At 36.5% G+C, this 13,455-nt stretch overlaps 1 protein-coding gene across 3 annotated transcripts in view; it reads right to left on the bottom strand.

The window, feature by feature from the left end:
- Positions 1-11,552, bottom strand: part of LOC105676371 (uncharacterized) — a 104,814-nt gene extending 93,262 nt beyond the window's left edge. For all 3 annotated transcript variants that reach the window (XM_067351310.1, XM_067351309.1, XM_067351311.1), the window contains exon 1: positions 11,304-11,552. The gene's annotated coding sequence lies outside the window, so the exon portion shown is untranslated. The remainder of the gene's footprint in view (positions 1-11,303) is intronic.
- Positions 11,553-13,455: the final 1,903 nt, after the last annotated feature.

Below are 13,455 nucleotides of genomic sequence, written 5' to 3'. Positions count from 1 at the left end.
GGTATCTCGGTGACCGCAGAACATACGCGGTTATTCTCGACACGAATTTCGATGAAACTTCGGCGTGAAATACGGGAGTAAGAAAAAAAAAGTACGTGTTATCTAGGTATGTAATAAAAAGATTAAAGATATTAAATAATCTAATAATGCGCGTTAAAAGGAGAATTTCAAGAATCTTGCCTGCATAAAATGCACGATAGCTAAAATAATCAATAAAAATTGATTCAACGAAATCGTGTTACAAAATATCTCTGACAACTTGCTTAATCTTTTCAGGCGTGAATTATGTTCAAAACAGAAGGAAAACCAGCAAGTTGAAATTGATTATAATCCATTTCTCTGCTAAAGAGATGACGTTCTTCATTTCAAAGATTTGGGATATCAGATTACACTACGTATGCGTCTATTATTATTATTATTATTATTACAATCTCAACTTCGAGAAGCATTTTCATTGGCGTCTGTCGTAACGAGAGATACTTCTGTTGCAATCTACCTTCGCCGCTCTTCAGACTCGGTAACTCCACTTCCTCGCCCCATCCAAAATCGGATGATACCGCGCGCACTCATTATACCCGCTCGACTCCGCCCGACGATTTGCATAAATTTTCCACGACTGGAAATGAAATTGCCCGCGAACTGCGGCGGATGGTGTAGTTCCGGCGTGTTCTAAGCAGTTCGCTAACGACGCGAGCGCGGTGGACACGTTATGTGCGAAAAGCATATTGTTCAAAATGCGTGGATTAACGCTTTACCTAATGCTTTACATTCCAGCAAACAACGACAAACTCTAACAAATAAATACGATTATGCAAGGGAGCTAGAATTGCATATTTTCTAGCGCGTACGTGAAATTGTTACTTTGATGACAAAATGAACCGCGTGTTTTACTGGTTTGCTCACATTCAAAATTTGGCTTCTATTTTTCACTACTCTTACATTCAACAAAGAAATATTATTTCATAATTATATAATTTTTTAATAATATTATATTTAAAATAAACAAAGCCAGAGAAAATAGGTAAATTTAATTGTAATTTATTTCGCGCACCTTCCTGTGCTTGCGAAAAAATTTTCGCATAATAGCTTCTTGCACTTTTTAGCAATGGCGTACACCGTAAACTTCATCGATAATCCAGCATCATAGAGCAGCCCGATATCATGATTTAATACCGGCCGATGCGGTACCATTAGCCGGGCTCGCATAGTTTCTAGCATGCGCATTATTCGCTTTAAAAAGCTTTCCGATGCTCGCAATTACATACACTTTCTCGCTGCGCCACCCGTTAACTCGGCCGACACGCGAAAAAAAAAAAAATCCGTCGTGCGTGTAGGTGAAGATATAAAAATAGGCGCCGCATATACAGGTGCAATTGGTGTATCGATGCATTCGTGCATACGCACACCTGCGTCGAGCTGCCGGATGGACTTAGCATCGTCGATTAAACAAGAGCGTTGTGCACAGCCTGGGAAGATTGATTGATTGACTGAATTTGAGATAACAATTGATTTTTCAAAGATTTTGAGGACAAAATCTAATAATTTGAAATTAATTAAAATAATTAACGTTAATAATTATTCGAGTATTAAAAACAATATCGCAAGCGCAAACGTATTTGTTTTTTTTTTAAACAAATTTGTTATATAATATGCTAGAATTTCAGATGTATATATTAAGAATGCGACATCCCTTTTGCACCGTACATCTCTTCGCATAATGGTAGAAAAAATATGCTAATAATATCAGTCCATTAGACTGCCAGTTCAAATTTCCCCAATCAACCCTCTTCAGTTGCACGCTCGGGGCTATTTTCATTAAAAAGATAAACTTACTTCATCGTTATATGTATATATTTCATTACGTTTCATTTTTATTCGCAGACGACAAGTTTATTCGCATAAAAAAATTGCTGGCTTTCTACAAGAATCAAGTTACCAATCTTTATGAGTTAAAGCACGATGCATCAATATGATAAAACGCAAACTACAACAACTGTGATCGTAATCAATATTTGTGTAACAATTGCAATTCGTAAATTTCAATAGTAATAAAATCGTATTAAGAGCAAATTATATAATTATGTATTGTAAAGTAGAGCATGTGCAGGGAGTGAAAAATAATTTGCTAATCGGAAATCATAAATTAACGATAACAATAGCGTGAAATAAATTGCAATCTTGTGTAAGTTATAAATAAACCTGGTATTAATGTAATTTACGATAATTTCATCGCGATCAACAATACGAATGCGGGAAATAAGACCGCGTAAACGTTCAAGCGCCTTAATTATTATTCACGAGGTAAAAGTCGTGGCGCGTCGACGAACGGCAAGTGCAACGCCATGCAAATGACAAGCCACTTGAACGAGATTCGAGTGCTCGCCAGCCGGAAATGCACGCTCCGCTCATAAAAAAAGAACACCTATATAAGAAATGAATGCAAAGCAATGTAGAAAATGTAGACGAAAAGGAAGAGAGAGAGAGCGCGCAAAGGGAAAAGGGAATCGTATCCAAAGATTTACAGCATCTCTCTCGCTAGTTATCCACGTTCGTGTATTTGTTCGCTCTCTCTTCGCGATATCCTTTTAAAGCAGTCGTAAATTTATGTCATGCAAATATGGCCTTTCACGAGGAAACATCACGAAAGAGGAAGAGTGACATTCCGCGTGCAAAGGGTAGAATAAAATTCACGCTTTGTCGTTTGACTGTCGGCAAAAATTGCATCGTTGTTTGCATTGATATAGGTCAATCGTAAAAATTAACGAATACAAAGCACCAAGAACATTTTCGAAATTGAACGTCACACAGCGATAAAAGAATAAATACAAATTCCAGCTAAACACGTTATATGTATTAAAACGTCAGGAAAACGTCAGAGAAAAAAATGTTAAAGGAAAGAAAACATTTAGAAGAAAAAGAGCTGTATGTTGGAAAAACGTATACAATAGCAAGGTGAGTCAAATAAGCGTATTATATTAAGACAAGCATTGTTTGCGAGTAATTGAAGCAATTTGAGATAAAGAAGCACTCGTGCGATTAACCGAACAAAGCTTTCCTTTTACCCGACAACGTAACGAATTTCTGTCAAAACACCCTAAAGAACGTGGCGCGAAATAAAATCGAAATCGTAGGGGCAATTCGATAACAACAACCGCCACCAACGGCAAACCACCAGCATGGTGCCGCCGATTTAAAGTGGAAGAAGCAATTTGCGGACTATCGTCCCTATTTTCGTGCATGTCACGAACAGACGCTGCTTATGATCGCGATTTATGACCAACAAATATTTATCAACTCTAAATCGATCTTCAACGCACGAAAAATTCTTCAAAGAAACTTGCGCAATTTATAAAATTATTAACAGAGAAGGATATTCGGTCCGCAAGAAATGAAAAACATTAGCATATAGCAATACAGCGAATAAATAATCAAGTGAATGAATGAAATAGAAATAGAAAGATCAAGAGAATTGCGAAGAGTTGTCAAAACTATATATCTGTGGTTTAAATACAATTTAAGCGCACAATTCAAAAGTTTAACTATTCTCACGTGAAGTGAGAAAGTGTCTTCTGACAAAGACGCCACGTTTTATTATGTTGACAAGACAACAATCATACTATCGCTGTTTTCTAGGTCACTCGATATAACATCCCAGACTTGGAAGCGCACACAAGCATAATGTTTTATTCAATCAACTATTAACGACGCAATATTCACCCTATCTTTAGAAGACAGGTCTATGGCATGGCACTTTGACGTTATACAAGGCAGACGTTTGACATGAAAATTATCTAATATAGGCTCATCCTCCTGTCTCGTCATTCCGAAGCTTCCACTCGTGCACTCAGCGTGTATGTGCTTATGTATGAGAAATACAACGTCCATGCATAATGCAAGGGCGCATGGGTGATGCATAAATATTTAGAACTGATTTCTATGCGGCGCATAGTCAAACATTGACAAAGTGCTACGTATTATAATAATCTCAGTAAATAATAATAATATATTGTCATGGTTATTTTTCGTTTTAAATACATACAATTATTCTTAATATATCAATACCGAATGCGGAGAAAAAGAAGAGAAAATACTTTTTATTTTAGATTAATCAAATATATGTATATCGAACAAAAAATGAACACTTACTGAATTATTTAAATTGAAGTTAATCCGTAAAATATCCAAAAGAAATATATAATTTCATAATGTGATACAATACCGATAAACAATGCAAATGGTAGTTCTTCTGCAAATACCTTCCGGCTTTCATTGCAAAATATGAATGGCAAGCGAGGATAATAATACTCAATGTCCCCAGCGGAAAGTTCAAAAAAAGGAAGCTGGCATAAATACTCGGAAAATCAGAGCGCACGAGGGAGGTCTCTAAATAGACTTCTTTAGATGAAAATCATCAGCCGGATACTTTAGTGCGAGCGTGCGATGAAGATGAACAATATAGGACATCGTCATTAGCGCCGCTTGTTTCCAGAAGTTTAAAAGCGAAAACAATTTATAATAGTAATTATAAGTACTTAAGCTTTTGCTCTGTAACTCCGCAATGAGTTGATGAATAGAAACAATGATGCTCTACAACATTCCACGCATTGTTTCGACGATTACTTCTTAAATACTACATTTTATTTTGCTCATAAACAAAATCATGTTTCAAAATTATTAATTTTTTTTTCAGAAAGTGTCAAGTTTCAAAAGTATTTTAATAATAACACAAAGTATCTTATTATTTTATATCTTTTAAAATAAGTAGAAATTACAATGATCTAAAATTGTTCACAGCGATTTTTCAACGATTATCTAAGTATTACGTTCCTTTTTATAAATAAATGCAGTTGTGATTTCCTATTAACATCATTAGGATTCTTTAAAAATTGCTTTAAAATGCAAATTAAATTATGCAATACTTTTCATAATAAATGAGAACATTTTATCTCATATCGGACGTTTGTAATTATATTATCTGCATGCGCGCGGATTTTCCGAGAATTATTCTCATTTTACGTGAGTGCACGTAATAATATATTAATAAGTTTTAGTATATTTAGTTCAAATAAACATTAAATGCGCAGCGCATTTACAAACCCGAAATTAATTACGTAGCGCTCGATACGCGCAATCGTCGGTGGCGGATAAAATTTTCACTTCAATTCGCCGCTCGTGCAGCTAAAGTTCCCGATTCCGAGCTCATCCTCGATCATTAAAGACAGGGAGAGCTGTTACGTCACGAATCTTGGGGCCGATCAAACGCTCATTTGTCACTATCCCTATTTAGGCGTCCCTGTTTGAACCGCGTTCGAACTACGTCACGGAAACTGTCAAGGTGGGAAATAGTTCGCCAACTATTTCAGCATACATGATAGCCGAGCTTCTAACCGATATTCGAGTCTCGTACGTTCTATACATTAGCAACTCCGGCAAGCAATCTTTATTATTCTAAATGTATCGTTCTAATGATCGGCCATTCTAAACTATTCACCGATGAATCGCTCCAATGATCGGCCATTTTGCATCTCACTTATCACACTATTACATCGTCATAGCAATCAGTTGTTTTATTATACGTTATTCTTAATAAATCCCTCTGCGATCTTCGAGTATTGCAAATCTCTCTATACGCGCGACTGCATCGTTACTCATTTCAGTAAACAAAGGATAATTAAATTTCCATACACTGAAGTATATAGGTTTTGGGAGGCGAGGGATCCATAATCTCCGTGTAACGTGTACATCTCAAATTACGTTCCCGACAGCGAAATCGGGGTTATCCCCATCTATGATTCGTACCTCGTACGAATACTTCATTAGTCAAACTGCGCACGTTGCCAACGAAGTTGCAGCCGAGTGCAACTCGCACACATTTGGAGGGATCGATCTGCGAGATCTGCGAGGTAATTAACTGAATTTCTTAATTAGAACAGTGACGTCGCCTATCGCGAAACATGGTGATTAATTGTTATCGTAAAAATAATATTGAAAATTTCGAAAAAAAAAAAGAAAATGAAGTAATAACAAGATGCGAATAGATTGCCAGATGATATCACAGATATCTGTAGATAAAAAATAAATGTCATTGGTTTATTTCAAGGAAGTCCCTCACAAATGATAGTTATGTAGAAACAAATTTTCTCCACGTCGCGATTTGTAACTGCGACGCTGTGAAGGATAAGATTTTGAGCTGCGGATTTTGTTATATACACACCGATCATCTCAGGCGCACCGCAGGTGTAAAGGATGAGAAAAGACATTTCCTTGACTCCGAACAAATGGTTGAGGTTTAGAAGAATAATAATACGCGTCCTTACACATCCGCGAAGACAAAAGATCTCTCGCTGTAACACAATTCAACGACAAACAGTGCTCAGATAACATCTACAAAAGCAAGTATCAATTAACTTGTACATACACAAGATTGACGCAACCAGCTCGATGGCTGGGAAGAAAAAATAAAGCTTCAAGAATTCTTTGATACAAAAAAATAATCTCAATTTTCTTTCTAAAATTCTGTATCGGAAATCCTGCTCGTTATTTTTATCACTTTTTGCAAAATAATAATGTATTCAACAGTTTGATATAAGAATAATAATTTGACTAGATATAATTTGACTAATTTAGTATAAATTAATTAAACGTTGGAACAAATTTTTGTAATGCAAAATGACTTGAAAACTGCATGTCGAGATGTAAGTCATGTCAGTCATTTCGCAAAGCAAGACTCGTATAAACTAGAGCGGAGTCTAAACTACTCAGAGTATGAAAGCCGTCGCTCCTTGGAAACTGGTAATGATGAAAGACAGTTAACCGCGACGGCAGCAGTCGCGAACTGTCTTCGCGAGAGAAACTCGCGCCGCAACTTTGCGCTGCGTATTTGACGCGGAAACTGCGTGCGCTCTCATCCGCCTCCCTTTCTCGCGATAATCATTGCGCGCCGCGTTCTACAACTTAGATATCAAAATAAATCTCGTGGATCGGGATAATGGTGCGTCTCACGTTCGTCGATGGAATTGAGAACTCGAGATATAGCGGTCTCGTACAGAAAACTCGTTAACTCTTTCAATCCGAGTTACAAGAGAACTTACTCGCAGAACATCGATTCGATTACATGAGCGAGAAATGCGTATCGATTCCCCCCTGCTGTCGCAGAGAAACACAAGGCCGTCGATAACGAATTCTTTTTAAGTGTGGAAATAAAGCGGGACGTTGCGACAATCGTGGTAATTGATTACAACGGGAATCCCGCATGCTCATTACGCCGTTTTTATCCTCGCCACTTTTTGCCTGCAACGCTCACTTGATGAAACGAGATACCGGTTTATCTGGATAGTGACTTTGCGAGGAAAAAGAAACTGAATAGAATTTTGGATCTATAGCCACATCTATGTGTCACATGTGTGTGGAAATAGATTCTTAATATAGTTCGTAATCATTCGTGCGCATTAAATCAAATATGTGCCATAATGTCAAGATTTAGCTTAAGTGCGTCATACTTTCATAACCTTCGCTTAAAAAAGAAAAGGGATATACAAATTTATGAAGCGTAGGTTTTGTGTGTATGTATTTGTGTATATATACATATACACGCAGTATATCGGTTTTATAATGAAAAAAAAAAAGCGAATCTTGGATCGCGATTATTTTTGCTATCATATAGTGAGCAATACGCGACAAATAAAAATTAAGTTTTTGACAGATCGATCGAAGACTATGAATAAAATCCAATTCAAATATAAATGGCTTCCGATTTGGAAAACGAAATTTTTTATTTGCAGTTTATTTTATGATTAAAATGTATATTAATATTTTAAGGATCGCAAAACCACGTCTGGTTAATTACTGATGATAAAAGTCCATTTTAACTTCCGTTTAAAATTTTATACCCGCTTTTTAAAGTGCATATTATATATTTCTCTTTATAACAACATACAATTTAAAACTGCTAATTGATCTAAATCAAAATGGAGAAGCCATGCAGAGCATATGAAAGCTATCGTTCGTTAAAAATTATTAAATAATTAAAATATCTCCGTTCTGCAGAAATCACACACACACACACACACATACACACACACACACTCTCGAGTTTCTAGCAAGATTGTAGATCTCGCGGTGATTACATGTCAAGAGACAGGCCATGTACTATTGTCGACAAATGCGTATCCAATTTGTGGCAACAACGGATAAACAGACGCGCAGTAAATTATTCACACGACGCATATCCCTGTTATTCCTATTTTATCGTAATGTAAAATTTGCCGCCCAGAAGATCGATATCACCTTGGAATGACTCCAGCGATACAGCGCGATACGAAGTATCGATTAAAAAAATAACATCGAGTTGACGGAAATGACCCGTGTCGTGTTGCCGGCATCATTCCAATACAGTCAAATTTCCGTTTTCTTTTTTTTTCGATTTCCCCTTTTCCCTTATTTTTGCGCTTTTTTTCTGTCAATTTAGATTCGCTCAATATGACAACGTTCAGGTAACAAAGGGAGTGAATACAACACATATCATGAAACAATTGATAATTTAACACTGATATATAATACAAGAAAAAGAAAGAAATCTGATAACGGTTCAAAAGCTTTGTATTTTTTATTTTTCCTTTATTTTCTTACTTTAACGTAGTCGAACAAATGTGATACGGTGGGAGAATAATACAAGAGGAAAAAAAATAATCAGAAGATAAAATATAGAAATTTGATCGTAATTACAATAATGTAATAATGTATGTGTGTCATCATAACATTGTTGTACATTTGAAGATTTAAATATGTGCAAAAACAAACAATTAATATGTGTTTGCTATTTTATAATTGTTCATTAAATATTTTAATTTAAATAGCCGCTTTATGTTCATCTGACGCCAACATATTCATTTTTAATAACAAAAGTAATGAGCTACTTTAACTTAAACATATGTTATTCAATAAAATAAAAAAATATATAATTAAAATTATATCACACAAATACAGTTTAAAAAGATACAATATATCTATACTTCTTTTATTATAAGTGACTGTTACATTCAAAAGAACGTCGAATTTTACAATACTTGACAAATAATGGAAACAAAGTGCAATACTTTAGCTGCAAATGCAATTATTTGTTAATTATTTCTGCACACATTTGCTTACAAACATACAAATATAATATGTAATTAATATTGCATATATTAAATGATTTGTATTTATTAAATATATAATATAAAAATTTTTAATAATTATTTGCGCAGTTTATTGCATGCAATTATATTTTCATCAAAATAATAGTAGTTAAATAATAATTATTATATGTAAAATAAAAGATAAATTATATTACAAATTACAAACTAAAACATATTTCAATTTTTTCAAGTATTTAGCGGAGGTACAACGCGACCGGTGAATAAAATTATTCATTATACTTGCGCAAAATATTGATATAGTTTGTTTATTTATTTGCCCATTTTTTATATAATTGCTGAATATTGTAATTTTTAAACTTCTCTCATAAAAATTTCTCTCATTTAATATATGCAAATGTTAAATGTAGAAAATTTCGGAAATATTTGTTACTAATAATATAATTTAAACGGTAAAAAGTCCATTCGTTAAATCCATGACAATTAGTCAAAACACCTTGCCAATTTTAAATTAAAGTAGCCTAATCTTTACTTGCGAGCAATCGGATATGCAAGGTGAGTTACGTCTCAACGATAGGGTATCGATTACCACGAATAGGTACAGCGAGGAAATCGAGGGAGAAAGAGGAAAAAAGCATCACCTCCTTAACCCTCGCTTTCTGCTTCCGCGAGCAAGGCAAACACGTTCGGGATCTCCCTCATGCGAGCTCCTTGAACGTGCTACACACCGGTTTTTCTTCGATGATGTTTGTCGTAACTTCATTTTCAGGCAGGTGCGAAATCCTTTAACGATAACAATTGCGCGTCTCCGAGCCCGATCTCACATTTTATACTCATGTTTAAAGATACAAGTAGACGCTATTAACTTTTTAACGGAGCAAACTTTGGTCGATTATATCATGTTTATAATAAGTTTACAGTGAACTTTGAAAGGTGGTTAATACATTTATGCATTCAGTATAAACTGCTATATATTTTTTACAGGAATCTACATAAGTTTGCGGAAAAGCATGCAATATATTTGCATAATTTTGTTTATTTAGTCAAATTGCGATACAAATTGCTATTAAATTGCTTTTACTTGTGTATTTATATGTCAAAGATAAATGAGAGAAAATTATGTGCATTATAAAATATCGAATATTGATGATTATATCTGATCGTAATAAATTTCAATCGATAATAACGTTCGGTACACTAAGCAATGAGTACGCGTGCACGTAGGTTTGTCATCTCAAGACCAATTGAAACACACTGTCCACGCTAATTAGTCGAGAATCGATACTCAATCAATGTGCTTTAATAAACTCGATTAACTGTTCGACTGTATTTGACAAAAATTACATCACACCAATCACGTCGATTGTCCAAACGTGTTGCTTGGACAATAAAAACAAAATAAGTTCTTAATGAAGCAACAATTACTTTCTATCGCACAATCTAAACTATTTTCCGATAAATTCGCCTGTTTTAAGTGCTATCTCGCTTAACGATTTATCGGACAAGCTTCCTGATTGTCAAATTTAACAAGCAAATAATGAATCACAGTTTACACTTAATTCTCCCAACTACAGGGAAATTCATTTGCCGATAAATGCCTCTGTTTCGTTATAGTGTCTCGACATCGATTGGCTCATGACATCCACAAGCTTTGAAACACGAGGCTTCCAAATTTAATATGATCGCTTGAGATAATTGTGTTTATCGGCAGATGTACTATTATCTTTACGTACAAAGGAAAATAAAGTAAAATATTCTCGTGTGACCACAATTTTCTTATATCACATTATCTTTTACGATACGTCACTTTTCAAGTGATTGATAACTTGACATCATTATATACGTAAAAAGATCGACTATTAAAATTCCATATTTAGCTTGTTCTAAAATCTCATGTAAAATCGGTTTACAACTCTGAATTATAATTCTTTTCCGTTAAACGTACACTAAACAAAACACATACCGCTCCGCTAAAAGCTTTGCCAAGAATCTCTTGGCGTTATAGCCGTCGTTCGGTTTAATTAATCGAAAAGCCTTTAATCAAGCGTATGAAAATCAAGCACTTGTTAGAACTTGATCGTTGAACGCGAGCGGGCGAGCGAGCCGAGTCTCGAAAGAACGGCGTCTCGATTGATCCCTTTTGGGGTTTCCAGCTGGACGCTTACTCACCTCTTTGTCGGTCACCAAGGGTCGAATGCTTGTGACAACAGTGACGTCGTTGGCGGGAAACGTCGCACAGATCGGGAGTCAGCTGAATCAAGCGAGGTGTCTCGCAGCACCCGGTGCTTGCAGCGGCGAGAGCCGACGAGGTACTAGCTCACTACCTTCGAGCACAACTACCCCTCACCGTTCGAGGGTGCGCGGACGACTGAGGTCCGCCTCGATCGTCGCCGTGGGTGTAGCTGTGCGGTGGCAGCTGGCTCCCCCACCCTGAGCTTGGTCCCTCTCACCCTTCGCGAGAAAATGCACCCTCTTTTATCCACGAGAAGCTCCCTCTCTTTCTCTCTTTCTTTCTCTCCCGTTCAGCCGCGAATTCTCCTTTAACTTCTCCGAGCTTTTTATCCTCCTCGCACTTCCACGTAGCTTCTCCTTTATTCTTCATCCCGCTTTATCCTTCGCGCGTAGTCTCGGCTCTCCTCATTGCTCTTACGTCAGTCCAACTTCCCTTTTCACTCGCATTTCTGCACGTTCCTCTCTTTTGCATTCCGCACTAATGTATCCTTTCTTTGCTGTAGATAGACCTCTCTTCCTCTATTATTTTTCCTCTCTTTCTCTACGACAAACCGATACCTCTCGTTCTTCCGCTCCGCACCTCGTGACTCAGTCATCTCATTCATGCCGTCTCCGTCGCGCGCGCGATTCTGGAACGTCGCTCTCGTCTCTTCTCTCTTCAAGCCATGTCGTTTTGCTCCCACCTAAATCTCTCTTCGATCTCTGCCTCGCCTCTCCCTGCCCCGTTATCTCGTGCTTCTCTCTTACACACGCGTACTGTCTTGGAAAATTTCGCACCCTCCAACAACCCCCAACAGTAAGAAACGTGGACGCTGGACCCGATTCGCCGACCGTGCTCGCTCCACTTGTGGGAGGAAGGGAGGGAGAGGAAACTCAGCTTCGACAGGGGTGAACGAGTGAGTAGTGGTAGCCTGGTCAACGCGAACGACAAAGACAAACGACGACAGCGCGATTGGTGTGGCGAAGTGGGCGGGAAAAAGACGGACGATGCGTCCGAATGTCAATCGTGGATGGAAAGAGACCCAATTTATTGAATCCTGGGGACTTATCGTAGAACTACTTGCAATTCCGATCGAACGTGCGAATTTTCGACAGCAATATCGTACGTGCCTTCAAACAACAAATCTCCTTCGAGAAATCGGCTTAGTTTTATTAATAATGAAACAAATATTATATATATATATATGCATTTGATATCAAATATATAAAGGAACTAGAATTATGCAGTAAAGGAACTGATAAAAAGAATTTTTTATTACGGATAAAAAATTCGTATTTTATCATACATTATTATTCATGAGAAGAAAAATTTGAAAAAGGATTGAAATAAAATGGAAAATGTTCATATTTCTCAACACGTTTGAAATTATAAGAAATTTAAATGATAAAATTATAAAGTCGATATTTCGTATAACTGCGTAACAAATGAATCTTTAATTTAAATGCAACGTGCGGATTAAATCGATTCTTTATATATGATCGATCATTCGACAGACCTGCCCATCGCCGAGTGTCGCGTTATTCGAACGGAAAATCGAGTTATTTAGAGAAAAACGTCCGATACGTTACGGGCTTTAATGTGAACGGTCTCTCGCAAAGGGATCTGCTTCAGTGCCATGCACGTGCTAGCAAGATTCAGCGATACGTATATCAGAACAGAGATTTCCGAAAGATTCATGTCGCCTGGCATGTAACAAAATTTATCGCATCATTCGTTTTCAAAGTGTAACAAATGTGCTCGACATAAAACAAATACCGAAAGCTCGTTAATCCAGAAATGGAATAATATCAAAGGCTTTTTCTCTCCATTTTTTTTTTTTTTTTAGCAAAAATTAAAAAATCATAATTTTTCACAAACAGCAATATTTGATACATTTTTACATTCGTGCATTCGAAAAATTTATCGCAATAGATGTATCAAGTGTGTATACATAGTGTCCGTATAGCGTTCGTGTCGATTCCTTATTGCAGTTACGTACTAAACTAAATTAAATGCCATAACTAGGTAACTAGCGTAACTTTAATCCGCACTTTCGCGTCGCCCGTAAACCGTGGGTCCAGTCGTGATATGCGAAAAGCTGGAATTGAC

Source organism: Linepithema humile, chromosome 3, assembly GCF_040581485.1.
Source record: "Linepithema humile isolate Giens D197 chromosome 3, Lhum_UNIL_v1.0, whole genome shotgun sequence".
In the NCBI taxonomy this organism is placed as follows: domain Eukaryota; kingdom Metazoa; phylum Arthropoda; class Insecta; order Hymenoptera; family Formicidae; genus Linepithema; species Linepithema humile.
Note: the sequence above shows the minus strand (reverse complement) of the source record. Positions and strands in the feature narration are given on the sequence as shown.